Genomic DNA, 22,169 nt, shown 5'->3' on the forward strand with positions numbered 1-22,169 from the left:
ACACACTCACTCACACAGAGATCACTCCACGCACCAAAAACACACAGACACACACCCGCACCCAACTTAACTCACGCACACTCTCACACTATTCATTTCTCATCTCAGAACTGTTTTGTTTATGCCTAATATCTGTATTAAGGATATGATATAAAAGCCACACAAATTCAGACATATCGAGAAAATGCAAATTGAAAGGTCTTATTCGGTGTTTTTCCCCAAAAGTATTGTTGTCATGAAAATAAAATACTCTTCATGTTCTTCATAAAAATTATCTGATAAATGTAATAGTTTATGAGAATTGAAAGCGATGTTGTTTAATTTAACCAATGGCAAAAACCAGAAGTAGTAATAGTTGAATATGATGGCGCTCTCCAATTTCTCCAGATTATACGCGCCAGTCACTTTGATAAGTCAGGCTTCGGCGAAAGAAAGCCCATGGGAAGTCAAACCATAGAGCCATTAAGTGACGATTATATGAATAAGTTAATTCTAGTTAGTCACCAATCCACCTATTAGTAACTTCTACAGAATTTCATAAAATCTACGCCAATAATGAATTAATATATATAAATACATAATTGTAAACAACGCGCGTGATGCGTGATTGTTCGTGGCAACGGCGTACCTAGGATTTTCCAGAAGGGGGGCAAATTTTTTCGAGGATATTTCGTCCGCGAAAAAATTTGACGAGCAAAAAAAAAAAAAAGTCTTCGACCACAAATAAAGGATTTCGTACCCGAAAAAGTATCTTTGCATGGGTTGTGACTCGTCGGGGAGGGGGGGGGGGGGCAGTCTGCCCCCCCTTAGGTACCCTAGTGGTTCGTGGAAAGGGCAAAGTTGGTTGGATGGTTGGTGTTTATTTTGCAAACTTCTGTGCAATGTCTATTTTCTTATTAAGAATTCAAATAATATACGAAAAGAAGGGGGCGCTATTACGTTAAATTTCATGGGAATTATTATCATGCAAAAAATTGAACGTAAAGCAATATAAAGCGAATATGAATATACAATAAATATTTAAGAAGATTGATCACAATACTGCAATTATGACTAAATACCTGCAATGGAGGGTAATAAAGAAATACAACCACGCATACCTGATCACAGCCTAACATTGGTAGACCATTACGGATAGGCTTGTAAAACCTGCTCACTTATACAACGTTATAATACACAGGTAATAATTTATGAAAAATTGAATTAGCGCGATGCATAAACTAGTCAAATTAAAGTAAAAGAATATAAATTCCTTAAATTCCTGAAGAAAAAAAAAATTACTATAATATAGGGTAATTCTAACATCAGTTTTTTCCTTCATTCAGGCTTTTTGAAATCCAAGGAATACCAAAGATATATATTCATTATAAATCATATATTTCTGAGCTGTGTTTCGATAGATAAATAATCATATTATGTTCCATTATATTGCATCATGCAACGAAATTGGGTTCATTATTCCGAATGTTCGCTAGTCCGAAAACGAAATAAGGTTCTTTATTCCGAAGGTTCGTTAATCCGAAAAATGTAATAATCGGTGGCGAAGCCGGGAAAACCGAAATGGTAAGCGTGGTATAGGGGGGGAGGGGGACATCGTTGCTGCTCAATTTTTATGAGGATGGGGAGGCAAAAAGTAGGGCGGCGGAACGAATTTTCGTTTTGGGGCAAAGCCAACAATAGCACTTATGTCAAAACGGGCATTTTCGTGATATTTTCACCATGAGATTATCATTCCGAAGGTTCCTAATTCCGAAACACGTAAATTGCCTATACGTCGATATTCGTTAATCCGAAAACGAAAAAGGGTTCGTTAATCCGAATACAAAATAGGGCTTCATTGTTATTCTTTATAGGATACATAAATCATATAATGCGGGCACGAAGCGCGAGCTGAAAATTTATGATATTCGAACCTGAGAACTGGATATTCTAAGTAGTTTCATAACCAGAAACAGGATGAGCACCCTACTACATAATATCTGAGGCAAGCGCGAAGCGCGATAAAAAAAAATCTAACCTAAAATGTATTATGCTCTACTTCCAAAAGGGTATTTGATTTCGAAAAAGGGCACATTTCATTTTGAAAAAAGGGCATTTTCCATTTTGAGAAAAGGGCATTTTTCCAACGAGGATTAACAAAAAAAAATTAATAACCCGCAGAAGCTGTAAAAATGACACCCCCTCCCCCCCAAAAAAAACACCAATCTGGAGGTTATTCGCATGTGACCAACACGCAGTCCCCAATATTCATTCGCTCAGGCAGCAATTGCTCAGAGAAAATAAAAAAAAACTAAGATGCTTGATCCACGCGCCAATTCTTGATGCAATGCATGCTTCAACCACAACATACGCATGTAACATCCTCCGTTGAAACTATAATATACTGTTTCTGTTACTAAAATAAATTAATCTAATTTTCGGACTAAAGAACCTTCGGATTAACAAACCTTATTTCGTTTTCGAACTAAGGATTAGAAGGCGAGAGTCAGAACCGCTACACCACGTTGCTTCCGCATGAGTAATGAAATGAGGAAATATTTTCCATTAATAAAAACCGAAGTTCAATATTGTGTTGTCCTGTTGACAGGAAATTCAAGAGAATTGACCGTGATTTTAGAGACGTTCTTGTGAAATCACGAGGAAGACTTGAAGGTGACCGAATAGGATGTAGTGAAGTACTTATACCTTTCTAAAGGGCCACTAGAAATCTATGGTGATAGACCAAACAAACATAACTTATAGTACCTGACACTTTCACCTAACTATACTCAATCTCTTATTAAAGGACAAGTCCACCCCAATAAGAACTTGATTTGAATAAAAAGACAAAAATTCAACAAGCACAACACTGAAAACTTCATCAAAATCGGATATAAAATAAGAAAGTTATGACATTTTTAAGTTTCGCTTCATTTCACAAAATAGTTATATGCACATCCCGGTCGGTATGCAAATGAGGAACTGATGACATCACTCACTCACTATTTCTTTTGTATTTTATTATGTGAAATATGAAATATTCTAATTTTCTCCTCATTGTCCTTTGAAACAAAGTTTTATTTCGCCCTGAACATGTGGAATTACCATTATTTAACATTTTGTGGTTCAGTCAAGTTGGTCCTTATTGTCAAATCTGTAAAAATTGAAATATTGTATAATTAAAACAATAAAAAACAAAAGAAATAGTGAGTAACGAACATCATCAATTCTCCGATTTGCATTTGACTAAATTGTGCATGAAACTATTTTGTGAAAAATAAGCGAACCTTTAAAATGCCATAACTTTCTTATTTTACATCCGATTTTTGATGAAATTTTCAGTGTTATTTTTGTTTGATTTTTCTCTATATATTGAAATCAACATTTTTCTGGGGTGGACTTGACCTTTAATGAATGAGGAAATATTTGCCATGATAAACACATTCAAAATAGGATGTTACCTCTTATTTGCCTACAGGATACTCAGAATTTTTAGAAATTGTATGTTGTATCAATCTGAGGTAATTGTAAAGCTGGAGGTGAGGTAAAAGTAGGAAATAGTGAAGGATAATTGGGTATTTATGGAGATAGGCAAAGCAAATGACAAACAGTTTTATTCAATCTATTCAAGTAGGTTGAATTTTCTCTCAATATTTTGGTAACATATTTTATTTTACATATTGCAACACGAATGTGTTTCATAGCCCAGGATGTACATGTGAAGCACACCAGTGTCGCGTATTAAACACAAAGGTTAGCGATTAATCGTACTCTCGATTTTTACGATTGATTGTACATTGTAGTGTATGCAATCAATCGTAGAAAAAATGTTTTAAAATCATTGCTAACCTTTGTGTTTATACGGGCCCCAGGTGGGTGTTTCAAGAAAGTTGTCAGCACTAACAAGTTGTCTTTCTCCGACCGTTACCATATATAGTAACAGTCAGAAGCTAGTGCTTTTCAGCCAATCAAAAACAAGGATTTCACTAAAATAGTCAACTTTCATGACACAACAAAGATCTCTGGTAATTTCAGATATCATTTCAAGGGATTAACTGACATTGGTAGTTTATGTAGTTGATAAATTGCAGATCAATAAATAACTATTTTTGTAAGAAAAATTATAGAGAAGCTTGGATGTGCAATATGTACGGCCCCCTGGTCTGCTTCTTGCAACTTACAGTAAAAATGATTTTTTTTACAACACCCTAACCCTTTAAGAGGATATATACAGCGACTAATTAAAGTGCTAAGGACATTACGTGCACAGAATTGCCTACCAATTCTTATACCCCCACCAATCTGATCATGGAGTGTGTGCCATGTTACAACCGATATGTCGCAGCGACGCATAATGAGCACTTTTAGAAATGCACGTCGACATAGACGACTGATACGAGATGACGTCATCTTTTGGCGTTCCCACATGCCTCAGGTCCTCACACACGTCCACTATCAGAATCGAGAACCTCGCCACATCCATTTTGCGGTTCTCCAAAATCATAATCGACGTGCACGTGAGTGACGTCATTTTAACCGTTCAAGCCCAGCATGAAGATCAACCTTTCCCTTTTAAAACACAGTTTTCAGTGACTTTTCACAAAATCAATGTAAGTTGTACGATGCATTATGTTTATCATATTTGAAATTGCTTTTTGATCTCCAAAATATATATCGATATATATCCTAACTCGCGTAAAAATGAATCAAAGCAAGTGAAAGGGCAAGTGTGCACAAGTTGCCCTTCACATCACCCGACCGGGTCGCCAGGCGATGGTACGCCAGATCCTCCGGGTCGGGCAGCGTGTCATGACCCGCTGGTTATCGCGCTGTTTCACGTTGACGTACGTACACGTACAAGTCGAGTGAAATCTAAAGTATTCGCATCTGTAGTGAACAAGTGCAGACGACGACGTTGACTCGAACTGCTACGTCGTTCTCGTTCACTGCTCCTAAAAGTCTCTAATGTCGCAATTACGACATTATGCGTTGACTGTGACATTAAACAAATATATCAGGCTTTGAGAAAGTATAGTGGAATTATTTATCCGAGGTTGGTCTGGCAATTACTAAGCCCCGAGGGAAATAAAGTAGTTTTGCCAGTCCAACGGAGGATTAATAATTCCCACTATGCTTTCGAATGAAACGCCTGATATATTTGTTTTATATCCTACTTTTAATAATTTATAACCAAAATCTATGCGCTGAGCTTGGAAAGTCCGGTTACTTGTGTCGAATTACTTACTTTTCTCCAAGCCACCGCGCTCAGCGGAACGCAGATTAGTGCCTGCGATCATGGGCGGAAATCTCTCCTTGAAGGTAGGGGGGACACAATTGAGTTTTCCGTTTTTAGGTACGTTCTACAGAATTACTAACTCAAACACACACACGTACACACACACACACACACACACACATTATATATATATATATATATATATACATATTTCGAAGAGGGGAGGTATTCCTAACTAAAGATGAAAGGACTCAATAAATAATGCCAGCACGAAGCGCGAGTCCAAATATGTTGATATTTCATAAATTGTGACCTGGAAATTGAACATTCTGAACATTTTTTTGTGATCATGAACTAGATTTTCCAACCTAAAAACTGGACATTCTTAGCACTTAATAATGAACAGAATAGGAATCTAAACAATAAATGCGAGCGCGAAGCGCGAGCTGAAAGTTTTTTTTATTTTCTAACCTAAAAACTGGACATTCATAGCATCTTAAAAGAATATGAACAGGATAGGAATCTAATCAATTAATGTGAGCGCGAAGCGCGAGCTGAAAGTTTTTGATTTTCCAACCTAAATACTAGGCATTCTTAGTACTTAAAAAAAAAATTACGAACAGAATAGGAATCTCAACAATTAATGCGAGCGCGACGCAAGAGGTGAAAGTTTTTTTTATTTTACAACCTAAATACTGGACATTGTTGGTACTTAAAAAAACATTATGAACAGGATAGGAATCTAGACAATTAATGCGGGCGCGAAGCGCGAGCTGAAAATTTGGTATTTTCCAACCTAAAAACTGGACAATCGATCGTAACATTTTTTTCAAATCATGAACAGGATAGGAATCTCACTAAACAATATTAGATTCGAGCGCGAAGTGTGTGCTGAAGATATTGTCATTTTAAAATTGGTATTATTAGCATATTTTAAAATCAAGGACAGGTTAGCAATCTAACTAAATTTTAATTAATGTGAGCGCGAAGCGTATCCTGATTTTTTTCTGACCAAAAAAGTCATCTTCTTTTTACCTTATAGCAATAAAGAGGATAGTATCTGACTCAACCGTGTTGCTGATGCGAGCGCGAAGCGCTCAGGTCTGAAAACTGGATCTTTCAAGCACTTTTGAATTAAAGAACAAGCATTTTATCTCAAACAATGCGAGCGCAAAGCGCGAATTAATTTTTATTTAGATTTAAACCTACATATCATGAAAAATATGGATATCTTCCTAAATAAATGATTTGATTTTATATATTTCGATCTAAAAAGTGAAAAGGTTTTAAGCACGTTTTGAAATAAAAAGATGGCTGTGTATTAATGCAAGGTGCGATCGATTTTGTTGAATTTTTATACAATGACCTAAAAGTTTACTTTTTTCTAATTATTCCCCTCTCCTTCCATTATTCAATTTTCTTCCTCGTCCTATCTTTCTTCTTATTTTTTTCCTCACCTTCCTATTTTGCGCCTCCAATAGGGGGTGGGCCGCCGCTTCGCCCCCTTGACCTACCTATGATGACCCCTCCCACGGCAGGAATTTTGTGTAAAAATGGAATATAAAAGTCCCCAAGTCTCGTTAATAGAGTATTTAAAAACAAATTTTGAGGGATTAAACATAGTTAAAAATTCACTGCGAATGATTAATCATAACTCATGAAAACCATTCTTTTTACTGAGTACGCGAACAATGAAAATATTCTTATATTCCAAGTAAATTTGGAATAAAGGGGAAATGAATTGGTTTAACAAAGGAATGTTTTTACGGGGTATGGGACATTCTCGATTACCATCTAAGCGCTTATAAGTATCCAGAGGCGATTTTCTTTTTTCGTCATTTTTATTAGTTAAGAAATTGACAAAGGCCATCGATGTCATCACTCTTTGTCTGGCATATAGGGCTAGATGCGACTTCGAGAATAGTCGGGCCGGTATGCCTTTTCTTTTCCTATCCAAGTTCTTAACAAAAACTATCTGTTTATATAATATATTTCGAAATTCGAGGATACGTGTGCATAATTTCGATTTTGAATTATGTATTTTTTTCCATAATAAAAGACCACAAATAGTAGGGGGGACATTTGATATTTTGTCCCCCCTTTCCAAAATGGTAGGGGGGACACGTCCCCCCTGTCCCCCCTGGGATTTCCGCCCATGCCTGCGATAGATAAGCAGTGGCGTATAGATCTTGCCCCCACCAAAAAAATAAAAATCACAACCAAGACAAAAAAGAGAAAATGAAAGAAAGGAAAGAGAATACAGGGGGAAATGTGATATTATTTTCTGAATATTATGTCAAAAATCTATCACAAAAATTGATTTTCGTTATGAAAATGTCAAAACTTTGCTCGCTCGCAGCTTCTCATAAATTCTACGTGATACGACGTATCTAGCCCCATCAAAAATGTTGGTTCATTACACCACTGTGTTTTAAAATAGTGCCCTTTTCGAAAGAAAACTGTGCCCCCCCCCCCACTTTCAACTTTGTTCCGCCGCCCCTGTGTTCATCTTCAAGTAAAACCAGAGTTCAAATTAAGAAGGGCATTTCCTCTATCTTCACACAGTATCTTCTCTTTTTTTCTGACTTTCTTTCTACTCCTTTATTTCCTCTATTTCAAAATCAATTCCTTCAGTCATATCACATCCCATACAATATGGCCTACACCCACTCATACATGTTTATCATCATTTCAAAATCAATTACTTCAATTAGATATATACCTCTATGTCATATTCCATATAAATACACTCACCCATAACACTCCACAAACCAATCACACACAAACTAACACACATGCCCTCACACCATTTCTTTTTACATCAGATCTGTTTCTTACTATCTTCATAAAGGATAACCAGATGATAGAACCACACCAAGTCAAATATTGAATATGTGGAACTTGAAATATGTTATTCTGTGTATTTTTTCTCAATTATTGAAACAAAAAAGAAAAAAGTTGTTTATGATCCTCGTGAAATCGAGTGAGAAATACTTCGTTAAAATAGAAAGTGGGTTTGTTTCAGTTGTAGTCCTTTATGACCTTGTGATACAATAATAATGCTGTTTATATTATTTTTTTAAGTTTTGTTTACTGCTTTGAAATCCCTGTGGTCCATTGTCAGACCAGTAAGGACTGGGGATATGACCATATTTAGGAGTCATATATTAGGCACAGTATGACTAGGCTTGCTATTTTGGTAAAGGACAACGTTTATGTAAATTTAAACGGATATCTGAAATGTTATCTAAGGATTTGTTTGAGTGTGTGATCTAAAGAGGCCCCATAATAACGAAAATCATGAAATTTATTAATGATTGATTTCCATCACATTTCAAAATTCGTTATTTAGTTTATATCCAACTCGTACATTAGTAAACGTCCCTTCTTAACAAACCCTCATGAAGCACATATGAACTCAGGCCCTGACAATTAGAACAAACTTTTCCAGATAATAATTATTCATTCTATTTATTTGTTTGTTTATTTATTTATTCATTCATTTATTGATTGATCTATCTATTCATTGATTCATATTTGCATTATTTTCACAAATGATAAAAGTACATGTCATAATATACGACTTCAATGGAACATAATAGAACGTTATCTGCATGAAATTGCAGATTTTGATATGATTTAAATTTAATGAAAAGAGCTATATAGTAAGATGTAGATCCCCTATCGAAATTAAAAAAATAAATAATGATAATGCCTATAGTAAATCAGCAAAATTACATAATTATTATAGAACTATTACTTGTTAACACGAATGTATTTACACTATATACAAAATTGTTCACGTATATATATATTGACTTTAAATTAATGCTACCATGGATAGGCAACAACGTTTATTTGATTGAATATTATCCCGATACTCTGCTCTACCCTTTATTCCATGAAAGCCACTATAAAGCCCGGCTTACACTATGCGATTCGTCGCTATCCGATTTTCAAAGAAATCATAATAACATTTGACATGAACGTTCCAACCATGGACCTATAAGAAATGGACGATTAACGCGGGCATTCTTTTGATGCAATCATAGTCGCCGTATCCTGATTATGTGCATATTAATGAGAACATACAGGTGTTTTGACAATAGCGGCTACCGAGGCGAATCTGATCTTTACAAAGGAATCTTTTCCTCTTCTTGGCGTTTGTTGGCTGATGTCCTGTAACAGATTATACCTTTCAATTAAGATGGTTCAGTTTTGGAGCAGCAAATTGAGAAGCAGACGATTTTTGTGATATCAAATATATTATTATCGATTTGCACACTTCTGCACACTCATAATGACCTTACTAACAACGAGAGGGGGACGACCCCTACAAGAAACCCACCATGTTTCTCTGGAATGTCATGAGGAAATCTTTAAAATGTGATTATAAATTACAATCAATCAATTTCATTTCAGCCTCTATCTCGAAATATTCATACATTTTCCCAAATAAAAACAACGGAACTAAGATATTTATTTGTAAACCAGAACTGCACATTAATTTAAGAGAATTTAGGTAATTTATTACCTTCTGCGCATACAATTTGTCTAATGTTAAATGTCTAATCACCGAAAGCTTCTGTAACTCATGGTTTAGTTGACGGCGACCATGATGGTATCACAGCAGATAAAATATGAAGAGAATGTTATTCACATGACAATAACAGTCAGATGTTAGTGAATTCATTAACTAACCGATGAATGTCCAGCTTTCATAGGTCCATGTTCCAACCAATAAAATCTTAGCGATCCGAGGTCAGAATAGTTGTACGACTACTGAAATCAAAATTCAATGTAGTTCGAGCCTCAATGTAGGAATAAAAGCAAATGCAATTCCAAACCGTAATGACGTCATCATCGGCTGCGACTTGAAGCCGATTTGGACTTTACTCCGACAGCAGGGCTTGCCGCAAAGCAAAATTATGATTTCACTATTCCTAACAATATACCGAACTTAAATTAAAGTAATTTTCTTTTTGTAACTTTCATATTTAATGCAAAATGTGATTTATTGAAATATAATGTCGTATCGGATCGCACAGTGTCAGACGGGCTTAAGAGATGATACACTCGTGCTAATAAAATCTTCAAATATATATCTCATGAGTCGGTACAATTAAATTGACAAAATACGCTATCATTTGCATGCGTATACCTGCATTTGCACTTCGTCAAAATAATTCTGAAATATTTTTTAAAGGCTGCGAGACTGCTGGCGGAAGACTCCTACCTTCAACACTGCATTATCTGTCTAACTAAAAACCACTTTGATATTTCATATTACGGTTATTTTGCCCTTTTTTTGGTGTTCTTGCTATGTAATATGAAATGCTGCAATGTGCCTTTTATTGGAATGCAGAAAAATATCATAGACCAATAAACCATCCTCCCCAACCCCCCAGAAACTAACAAACATAATACATGTTATCTGGCTTGCTTGAACCATAATACAAGCTAGGCAATTTCACGAAGCTCTAGTGTCTAGACGTCAGCATAAAAACATAATCGTTCTTCTTTTAATATATGAGCATGTAGTTCACTGAAATGATTCCTCGTATGATAATGAATTGCTATGTTTGCTCGGAAATATAAGTGTAAATTAAACTAAAATATATACAATGATCACACATGTATCTCACGACATAAAGTTATAATATCCTCAAAGATTAAACCTCTTACATACAACTGTTTGTACAAGTAATGGAACCTTTGGGCTAACCATGGATTGCTCAGTACATTATTCACATAATTTAAAACAACTGTTCGCATTAGCAAATGGCTTTTTTCTCCGTGCATTGACCATGACAAATGGGGAAATATGTACTTTTTGCCACTTTTGGATGTTGTCTATATAGGCCGGCATTCTTTAGCAGTTATCATACATGTATGTTCTATATCATCTCTGAATAGTAGCTCTCAATGTCGTCATTCCCCTCTTCTGATGCCATTACATCATCGTAGTGATCATCTTGTTTAATGCACGCTCCAGATTCCTTCCAATTTGGTGGAGGTTGGGCCATACTGTTACCATAATTCACCAGAGATGTGTAGTTCACTGTGGTTTCTTTCTGATCAACCTGTTTTGCAGGGTCCATGATCAGATGCATGTATTCTTTGCTCTTGATATTCTCTTCTCTCCCTTCTGATTTCTGGCTGTCGACCATGTTAACATATTCTGGATGATCTGCACTTTGTTGATCGATGTTGGTTTCCACCATTTTCTTTGTAGCAGGCTCCCTCGGCGATGATTCGTAGAAAACTTCAGAACTGTTCCTTTTGTTGACTTGTAATTTCTTATAACGTCTCATAACAATAATGATACTAAACAATATAAGAATGAAGGCAGATCCCAAAATGGCGACAATAATGGTAATATTACGATGCATTGCATTCGAACTGTTATTCTTGTTTTGTGATGGATAAAGTGTGTTAAAAACAGAAGGAGATGTATCGACAGGAATTGGCCTGTATGGTTGAGGTGGTAGCGTGCATGTGATTCTCTTCTCCTGGTTGGCTTCAATATCCAAATAGAAATCTGATTCAATTATCTCCCATTCAGCGTTATACATAAAAAAAGAAAACTTGTTTTGGGTAATGAACGTATCGTGATATGTATGATAGTATGTAGGTCTCTTAGTGTAGTAAATATATACTCGAGAATAAGTAGTCCTGTTCTGATCTGCCCAATAATTATCCAGACTGCAAGTCACTACAGTGTTGTTTGGATTTTGATGCTTTGTTGAAATGCAATTAGAACAGCCCACGACACGTAGATCATAGGACATAATTTCTTCACGAACATAATTACTACACTTGAAGAGAGCAGAATCATGGGTTCTGATGTTAGATAGAGTTATGCGATTAGAATCGATGTAGGCACCGTAAGTATGACGTTGTGTATAACGAGGATCGTCGATATGAACACCTCTCCCATCTGCAAATAATGTACCATTTTGATACCATTTCCTACAGTTATTAATAGCAACCCCATCACGATAACAGCTTAGTGTCATATCGTCTCCAACACTAGCTATCTTTGTCTCTGGATTCCCTTCTACCCCGTACGCCATAGATAGAATAAAAAATGCAATCAGAGGAATACTAAACATCTGTGAGCGAGAAGAATCAGCCATCTTGGATCTCGGGCAAATAATCATGAAGGAACCAAATCTGCGAATAATCATGATGAGATACCTTCATTGTTGAACAGCCAACTGAAAGTATTCCCTAGTTTCATCAAATAATATTTCAAAGTATTCATGTGTTGGACTGAACTTCGCGATATGAATTACGGAAATAAGTTCCAGAATTCACTGAAAGTATTGACAGATCGGAATATCAAATATTTTCATCTCGCGCTTTGCGCTCGCATGATTGATTTTCATGATAAAAAAGGTATTCAGATAGTGCCCAGATTATAGGTCTCTGACATACGCACATGTTTATTAAGATACGAAGCTTGTTCTTTATTTAAATCGTGCTTAATTTACCCAGTTTCTGATCAGAATATTAAAAAATTTCTGCTCGCGCTCACATTTTTAATATAGGAAGATACCCATCCTTTTCATTATTCATAAAACATGAATAGAGTGTCTCGTTTTAAGGTCTGAAATCTCTTTTTTTTTGGGGGGGGGTTGCATCAATTGTTTAGTTATATCCCCTTCATGATTATAAAAAGCGCTTAGAATGTCCATTTTCTTTAGGTCGGAATGCCAAAAAATGTTGAAATATGCATCATCTTCATGGCTTACTGCAAACAACATTCCTTAACAAGTCCGTTTTTCAATCAGCCCAAAACGTATTATATAAAAATTTCTGCTCGCGCTTCTCGGTCGCAGTAATTTTCTAGTTACTTATCCATCTTGATCAGGATCACGAACATTGCCAGAATGTTCAATTTTTACGACAAAATACACGAAATTTCCAAAATTTTAGTTCAAGCTTCGCGCTCGCACTATATAAATAGGGCTTATGAGATTAATACATATGTTGTTTTATAAGATTAAAGGTGAGTGACTGTTAGAACTACCCCTTCAATGAAAGAAAAAACCAAAATCAACTTCGATTGGCCGATTGGCGAAATATGGGTGAAAAAAAATTTCGCCCCTCCCCTATTGCCAAAGGGTGGATCCGCCCCTGAAAGTGTGCCACCCGGGCCCCCTTAAGCATTTTTTTATTGACGTCAAAATCCAAGTCTACTTTTTCCACAATCCTATCAATTATGATTGTACAACGCCTACTTAGCTTGTTGTACGCGAGCAAATGGGAGGCTGAATGTCAAACATTCGTACCGTTGCACTGCGTTGCACACACGACGTACCATCCAAAATGTACCGTTGCACAGCTTTAGGAGTCACTGGCGTAAATCCGTGTTGATGGGTGGGGGGGGGGGATGACTGAAATATTTTGGCATTTTTTGCAATCATGTTTTTAGATAAGGAATTGTCATTGATATGTCCACAGTGGCGTACCGTGGGTCACGGCATGGGGGGGGGGGCACCAGCAAATTTTTTGAATGACTGAGTGAGTGACCTAATAGAGACATTTTAAGGACAATGTCATTAAACGGATATGTATCTCACTGATCAAATAAAGCGAGCGCGAAGCGCGAGCTGAATTTTTTTAATATTCACACCTAAAAAGAGACATTATAATCAAATTTGTGTAATCATGATAGGTACCTGTCTCGCTCAACAATGCGAGCGCGAAGCGCAAGCTGAAAACTTAGATAATTTGGACCGGAAGTGGGGCATTCTAAGGTCTCTTTGTAGGAATTAACTAGGACCATACGTATTTCATTAACCAAATGATGCGAGCGCGAAGCGCGAGCTGAAAAGTTTTGATATTCAGATCAGAAGAAGGGACATTTTAAGGACGGATTTTAGGAATTCATGAAGAGCAGACATATCTCACCAATCCACTAATGCGAACGTAATCACGGACAGGAAATTTTTCATATATACGAAGACCTTAACATGGGGCAATCACTTTTGAGTCACGAAAAAGAAGCATATGTCACTACATAAAACAATGATAACTCAAGTGCTAGGAAATATATTTGGTTTATATCGACTTGAAAACGGGATGTTTAGGTACAACAGGATTATATATCTCGTTAAACAGACAATGCGAGCACCAGGAACAATGAAGACGTAGGCCCTGGGCAAATTATGTTTCATAAAGTTATGATAAAAATGTTTCTTATGTAATGTAACTTAACATAATTATAATATAATATAACATTATAATGAATAATTTCCCACTACTTTTCTCTTCCTTTCTCCCTCTTTTCTCCTTTCCCCCCTTTCCCCGTTTTTTTTTTTTGGTCAGCCGATGGGGGGGGGGGGGATGTGCCCCCCATGTCCCCCGTAGTTACGCCACTGTATGTCCATATGGCAAATACCCCTCCAATATTATTATCTTTTTTACCCCATGATGGTTTAATGGTTTTATTAGAGATTACATTAAAATTTTTTTGACATTCCATCTTAATCCCTTCCCAAAGACCCCCAACATTGATGAATTGGAAGAAACGGGGGTTTCTCTTCAATGTTATAAAAAGGACATAAGTATTTCGTTTGGAAATGGTGAACTGGCTCTTTATTTGCATTTTATGATTCAATAATATTATTTTATTTGTTAAGCGGTATTTTTTGAAGAATTTTCACCAATAAAACAATTATCTCTTGTGATTTTTTTTTCATTCCTTTCGTAAAAAGTGGGGGGATGTTTGTACAGGCCATCCCCCCCTCCTCGAAAAGTGGGGGGGGGGGGGATCCCCCCCGGGATTTACGCCAGTGTTAGGAGGTGACGTCACAATACGATTCAATTCATTGCGCTCGGTAAAAATGCAGGTGCAATCACTGAACTAGATCTCTAGATACCGTGTTTACACTTAATCGGCATTCGGTTCTGAACCAAATGCCGATTAAGTGTAAACACGGTATAGTTCAGTGGGTGCAATACGCGTATAGCCTGCTGGCTGAATGCGCAATGCTGCCCGAGCGAGGTGTTCGCTTGTGGGATTTTGATTTTCGCTTTCCATATTTTTGCTCCCTTTTCATAGATTACTGCAAAAAAAACTCATTTGTTTTTTCATAAATTCGCTAAACTCCGAGGCGTTGTACAACACAAATAGCGAATATTCTTATTCGTGCAATGGTGCGAGATTTCGCATTCGGTGAAAGAAAGAAACACTCTATTCAACTCGGCTAACGCCTCGTTGAATAGAGCATCTTTCTTTCACCTCATGCGAAATCTCGCACCATCGCACTCATGCCTATTCGCTATTTGTATACTATCTTATTTAACATAATAAACACATAATGTTTGGTATCAAATTAAAGCTAACGAAACGTCAAACTTCAATGTTCAGATCAAATGGCATTTTTGTCATGTACAGGTCATTTTATGGTCATTAAATCTCATCAAATGTCAAATTGGGGCACAGAAAGGTTATACGACACATACCCGGAACCTCTCATGTTATGAAAACAAACATAGCGTATATTATACGCACTTCTTTATGAAATTTGTAGTTGAGGGTGTGTAAATTATGAATCTGACGGTTGCCACCTTGGCACAGCTCTAAGGAGATTACTTTAATTGACATCATAAACCACGCTCATTTTTCCACATTCCTCTTAATTGTGACTTTTCTTTTTTTACGGAATAAACATCTGAAGTTTGGTATCAAAACAGCATTGTTGATTAAATGCCTTGATTACAGGCATAAGTGTTGTCGGCGGGGATCGAACCCCTGACTTTCAAGTGTCTATTGAGGCGCTTTGGACCACTCGGCCATGGCATCTCACACATATCACACCACATTACACACACACACGCATTCACAAACACACCCTCATTCTCACACACAAAATATCACGCACACCCTCACACTATTTCCCATCCTTTTATATAAGAGGTCTTTATTAATATCTTCACAAAGAATATGATTAAGTCTATACAAATTCCGACATATAGGGAATGAGGAAACGAAAACGGTCTAATCATGTTCTGTTTGTTTTTTATGAATCCAGGTAAAAAGGAGAAAAACTTGTTTCTGTCCTTTATGAGAATGAAGAGAGAAATATAGCAGTATATGAAATTTGAAAGTGGATTTGTTTCAGTTGCAATACATTATGATCTCGTGATACAAAATGAGGCTGTTATATTATTTTTTCGAAGCTCTTTTTCTGCTTTGAAGTTCTTTTATTATATCGTCGATCATGCCAGTTACTTAGGGGTTGAAGAATGGGAAATAATTCCTGTGTAGTCTTTTTGGGGGAGTAAAAAATAGTGGCCCCAAACTGCCAAAAGGAAGAGGAATATGATATTCCTTTAAGCAGATTAAAGATGGCTATTGGTTACTATTCTTTGTATGATTTAGTGGAACAAAATTAGAAACAAAAATTGTTTATACATGTTATGACGTTTGGTCCATATTGTTGACAACCTTCAATCTTCAGGCATTTTAGTTGTTTAATACCCAAGATCAAAATGGCAAAGATTACAATAGGGATATTTATTAAAATATTTCTGCATTAGAATATTTGACAAAACAGGTTCAAAAGTTCAACAATTTTTTTTCAATGATCTTTTGAAAATGAAAATCGCAATACGGCAATGTACGTCAAGAGACATGGAAATGAAATTATATATAAAAATATGATTAGACTAGGTAATGTACAGTTTAACAATAATTACTACATAATCGATCACATGAAAACATAAAAAAAATATTGTTCTAATAAATATAATTTGTTAATTGCTTCAAATAACTAAAAATAGAAGTAATGTAGGATAATTAATAGGTGCCGTTATTGTATTTCATGGGTATTATATCATCCACAAAAAATCATGAATAAACTTAGAATGTCTCTAATTTAAGTAATATCATTATGTAGAGCAGTTAATTCTGATATAACTTACAAACAAATACTTAAGAGGAATATGCTCATATTCTGCAAATATGACTATAATGCATGCAATCTATTAAAATATAGATGCATAGATCCATTGATTTAGAATCGGAGCATAACATACATAAGGATAATAAACCAATTTAATTTCACTAAATTCTAAACAGAAATGTACATAATAATTTCTTCATTAAATGATGAATATTCCGCAGTAAGCTATCTTTATTACAATAGAAAAATAATGATTTCTCGTAATGTACACAACCCAACTCTTTTTTCAACCAATCAACCAACCAACAGTTAAACCACCCAACAAACCAACCACCCAACCAACCTACCCAACCAACCAACTAATCAACTATCCAACCAACCATCCACCCAACCAACCAACCAATTAACTATTCAACCACCCATCCATCCAACCAATCAACCAACCACCCAACCAACCACCTAACCAACCAACCACCCAAAACAACCAACCACCCACCCACCCAACAAACCAATCATCCATCCCAACCAACCAACCACCCAACCCACCTACCCAACCAACCAATCAACTATCGAACCACCCACCAACCCAACCAACCAACCAATCAACTATCCAACCAACCAACCACCCACCCAAAACACAAACAACCCTACATTGATTGCCTAAAGGCTTGGTCACATCGCCCGAGCGTTGTTGGAGCGGTCGTGGAGCGGTAGGGAGAGAGGGTCGAATTTCGACAACGCTCGTCACCGCTCACAAAATTGGGGAGAAAATCGAAAACATGGGCGTTGCCTTAGCGGTGCAGCGCTGAAGCCAGCGTAGCTTTAGCGTTGGTTTAACGGTGGCGAGCGGTCGCGAGCGTTGGTTTAGCGGTGACTCGAGCATTGATAGAGCGGAGTTCTGCGCATGCGGGCGTCGCACAGTGGGCCAGAATGAGTTGAAAGTGCGCCAAAATTATTTTCCGTGTTATATTTTTACTTTAACATGTAGATCAAGGGTAATTTTGGGCGTAGAATCGACTGAACATAATTTAAAGCCCATATGACGTCACTTTGATACCAAATTTTGAATGGCTGCTTAAAACCTATCTGTGAAAAGAAAAATTACGCTAAACAATGTGAGGTAAATAAACTTTGTGTTATGTGTTACTTTAAGATTGATCAGAGTGAATGTTGGTTTATGCTTCTCACATGCCTAAAAAGTGTGTATGAGATCCTGAAAAAAATTTTATGGCATCGAAATGATCATTAGATTAAAAAAATACTTTAAAATCTGAAAAATATTAACCGTGCTTTATCAAGCTGTGTAGACATGGTGAAAACGGCAGAGTATATAACACAACGAATGTTTTACTATGATGAGGATTTTGGCTGAAATTATTCTACAAGTAACTTTTATCTCTGGAAGAGGGCTGGGTAGCCCTTATATGCGTTATCAACCTTCATTTTGTTTACATTATGCCCGGAATTTCATGGAATGGAAGGGGAATCGTCCCCGCCGTGAAAAATTGCAAAAATGAACGGCAATGTACACCCCACACGGTGCGCTGCGATGACTGCACGGTATAAAAATGACCGTTTTTTAACAGGTTTTTGGGGTGATGTCTCAAGTAAAATCGGCTCTAACATAAAAACGGGCAGCTAAATTTGGTATCAACTTAAAGCTTAGACACCGGGCGAAATGATGATAGAATTTAAACGGAAATCCACGGAAATCAAAACGTTTCTCATGTAAATGCAAAAAACATGGATTATCAGCCCATTTCGATTCCAAATGAGCTCCTTATTCATTTCTCCCCGTATTTATAGCCAAATTCTGGTACCGCTCCGACACCTCCATACCAACGCTAAACCAAGGTTCATCACCGCAATGGATCGCTACTTTAACGCCCAGCACCGTTCCAGCAATCCCGTGTCCGCTCGGAAAACGCTTACAACCGCTCCACCAAAGTTTGTGAACCGTTTAATCACCGGCCGGGCAACGCTGGCGAAGCAGCGGTTGTCCAGCGTTCAAGATTTCTGCGTTGGCCTAGCGGACCCAAGCGTTCACGAACTTTCGTCTAGCGGTGCCAAACTATGACTGGGCGTTGTTAGAGCGGTAGTCAACTTTGCTGGAGCGGAAAATTGCCCGCTCCTCACCGCTCGCAATATTTTGAGCAGCTCAAAACTTTCGGAGCTGTAGGAGGGACCATTAGCGGTGGCCGAGCGTATTCGGCGTTGCCTTAACGGAGGCCAACTTTGGTTAAACGGTGGTGAACGGTAGCGAGCGGTGATGACTTTTTCTCTACGCTCCACGACCGCTCCAACAACGCTCGGGCGGTGTGACCAGGCCTTAAACTATAAACAAGCTACGTATTTTTAAACAAGCCCTTGTTCAAAATAGTCCATTACTACGTTTGCTTTGAATTAAAACTGATAAATTAGAATGAAACAGCATAGGCCTATAAAATTATGTTTTAAAAGATTAAACCTACATGTATCATACATTTTCTGTTTCTGATTTTAACAGACAGTTAATGCTGTAGTAATTACAAAGGATTATTCAGCTCATAATTTACATCTATACAACTTTCGCATTATCAAAAGACTTTAAAAAAAATCTGCATGCGTTGTTAACACATTTAAGTAATCATTACAAAGGAAAAGATGTGTAATGTAGATTAGGCACTTTTTGATGCATTGTAGCGGGTATGTGCGTTGGCTTTTCAGAAACAAGTTCTCTCATATTTTACACATAATTTCTTTATTTATAATGAACAAATATTAATGACGATTGAGAAATTACCTCTCAAACCAGCGATAGTCGGTGAATGGTGCTGAAAAGGTTACATTTGTTCTCCTATGTTCACTTTGTTGACGATTTGACTGGATGCGTGTGACCACCCCCACACTATTTCACAGGTTACAGAGTGTATGTTCTATTTCATCTCTGAATAGTAGCCGTCAATGTTGTCATTCCCTTTCCCTGATGCCATCACATCGTCGTATTGATCATCTCGTCCAGGGCACGCTCCGGATTCCTTCCAATTTGGTGGAGGTTGGACCATACTGTTACCGTAATTCACCAGAGATGTGTAGTTCTCTGTGGTTTCTTTCTGATCAATCTGTTTTGCAGGGTCTATAATCAGATGCATGTATTCCTCGCTCTCGATATTCTCTTCTCTCCCTTCTGATTTATGGATGTCGACCATGTTAACATATTCTGGATGATCTGCACTTTGTTGATCGATGTTGGTTTCCACCATTTTCTTTGTAGAAGGCTCCTTCGTCGATGCGTCATGAACTGATTCGTAGAAAACTTCAGAACTGTTCCTTTTGTTGACTTTTCTTTTCTTATAACGTCTTGTAACTATAATGATACTAAACAATATCAGAATGAAGACAGATCCCAAAATGGCGACAATAATGGTTATATTACGATGCATTGTAGGCTTGTCAGAACTGACATTCCTATCTTGTGGTGTGTAAATTTTGGTCAAAGTAACAGATATTACGGTAGGTCCAGGCCTATACAGAGATGTCGGCCTATGTCGCGATGCCGTCGTTACATTTTCAGTCGTTTGTTGCGTAGTCGAGGTATGAGAGGGTGTGGTTTGTGGAGGTGGTAGCGTGCATATGATTCTCTTCTCCTGGTTATTGTTAATATCCAAATAGAAATCTGAATGAATCATCTCCCATTCAGTTTTATACACCTGAAATGAAAACACGTTTTCGGTAATGAACGTGTTGCAATATGTATAATAATCTGTAGGCCTATTAGCGTAGTAAAAATTTACTCGAGAAGGAGTGACCTGCTCTGCCCAGTAATTATCCAGACTGCAAATCACTTTAGTTTTGTTTTCTTCTTTAAAAGTTAAAATGCAATTAGAACAGCCGATGACACGTACATCATAGGACAGAATAACATTATAGTAATAGTCTTTACAAGTGAATAAAGAAGAATCGCTAATTCTGATTTTAGAAATATATATGATGTTCGAATCAGGAGAGGTTCTGTCATAGGCATTACGTTGTGTATAACGAGGATCGTCGATGTGAACACCTGTCCTATCTGCAATTAATGTACTATTTTGATACCATCTCTTGTAGTTATCACTATTACTCCCATCATGATAACAACTTAGTGTAATATCATCTCCGACACTAGCTATCTTTACATCTGGATTCCCTTCTACTCTGTACGCCATGGACAGAATAAAAAATTGAATCACAAGAACAATAAACATCTGTGAAAAATCAGTCATCTTTCTGAACTTAGATCCCATGCGAACAATCATAAAGACATAGAATACATACTGAACAATGAATGAGGAAGTACTCTCCAGTAAAATCAAGTTACTGAGCAAAGTAATCACGATAAGCGAAACTTTGCTACATTGCTCACTGGTGTACTTTTAGGGGGCCGGGGGCTATTGCCATACCCTCCCAAATAAAAAAAAAAATCCATGAGCGAGGAGAAAAAAGAATATGACGAGAAAAGGGATGGAATGTGATGTTTTTTTTGTACATTGTGTAAAATTCTGAAGATCTGCCCCTCCTGTACGCCATGTTTTTTTTTTATTATTTGCACCACTGATAATGACATGTATCATGTGGAAAAGAAGCATGCTTTGCTTGCGTTTAACTTTCGGTTAAAACAATAGTTCAAAATAAGGGCTTTTCCTCTATTTCAATATTTATCATTTGGTTTTCTCTTCATTCTCTGACTTTCTTTCCTCTCTTATTTTAAAATCAACTCATTTAGTTATGTATGGCTTATCCGATGCAAAAAGCCCCCCCCCCCACACACACACTCACACCCCACACACAGAGATCACTCCACGTACCAAAAAACACACAGACACACACACCCGCACCCAACTTAACTCACGCACACTCTCACACTATACATTTCTCATCTCAGAACTATTTGGTTTATGCCTTATATCTGTATTAAAGATATGTTATAAAAGCCACACAAATTCAGACATATCGAGAAAATGCAAATTGAAAGGTCTTATTCGGTGTTTTTCCCCAAATGTATTGTTGTCATGAAAGTA

Source organism: Lytechinus pictus, chromosome 3, assembly GCF_037042905.1.
Source record: "Lytechinus pictus isolate F3 Inbred chromosome 3, Lp3.0, whole genome shotgun sequence".
NCBI lineage: Eukaryota > Metazoa > Echinodermata > Echinoidea > Temnopleuroida > Toxopneustidae > Lytechinus > Lytechinus pictus.